Genomic DNA, 928 nt, shown 5'->3' on the forward strand with positions numbered 1-928 from the left:
CGGCTTGTTCTTCCTCTTGAAGGTCTTATGGAGTGCTTGAGCTCCTCAATGTCTCTTCCTTGTCTTTGTTGCTCCTCCCTCATGATTCTTTGATCTTCTCTAATCTCATGAAGGATGATGGATTGTTCTTGATGCTCCACCCTTAGTTATCCCATGTTGGAACTCAATTCTCCTAGGGAGGTGTTTAGTTGCTCCCAATAGTCTTGTGGAGGAAAGTGCATCCCTTGAGGTATCTCAGGGATCTCATGATGAGAGGGGTCTCTTGTTTGCTCCATCTTTTTTTTTTTAGTGATGGGCTTGAGGTCATGCCTTCTCAGTTGAACCGGCTTTGGATGCCATAAATGGTTATGGAAAAACAAAAAGCAATGCTTTTACCACACCAAACTTAAAAGGTTTGCTCGTCCTCGAGCAAAAGAAGAAAGAAGAGAGTAGAAGAAGAAGAAAATGGAGGATATGGAGGAGGTTGTGTGGTTTGGTCAAAAGGGGGAAGAAGTAGTGTTTAGGGTGTGAGTGGTGAAGAGAAAGATGGGTTTTGATGGGTGAAGGAGAGAGAGAGAGTGGTGGGGTTGGTGGGGATCCTGTGGGGTCCACAGATCCTGTGGTGTCAAGGAAAAGTCATCCCTGCACCAAATGGCACTCAAAATCACGTTTTGAGCCATTTCTGGCGTTAAACGCCGGGCTGGTGCCCCTTTCTGGCGTTTAACGCCAGGTTCTTGCCCTTTTCTGGCGTTTAACGCCAGTCTGGTGCCCCTTTCTGGCGTTAAACCCCCAGAATGGTGCCAGACTGGGCGTTAAACGCCCAACTGCTAGCCTCACTGGCGTTTAAACGCCAGTGAGTTCTTCCTCCAGGGTGTGCTGTTTTTCTTCCTGTTTTTCATTCTGTTTTTGCTTTTTCAGTTAATTTTGTGACTTCTCATGATCATCAACG

Source organism: Arachis duranensis, chromosome 10 (genome assembly GCF_000817695.3).
Source record: "Arachis duranensis cultivar V14167 chromosome 10, aradu.V14167.gnm2.J7QH, whole genome shotgun sequence".
NCBI classification, from domain to species: Eukaryota; Viridiplantae; Streptophyta; class Magnoliopsida; order Fabales; family Fabaceae; genus Arachis; species Arachis duranensis.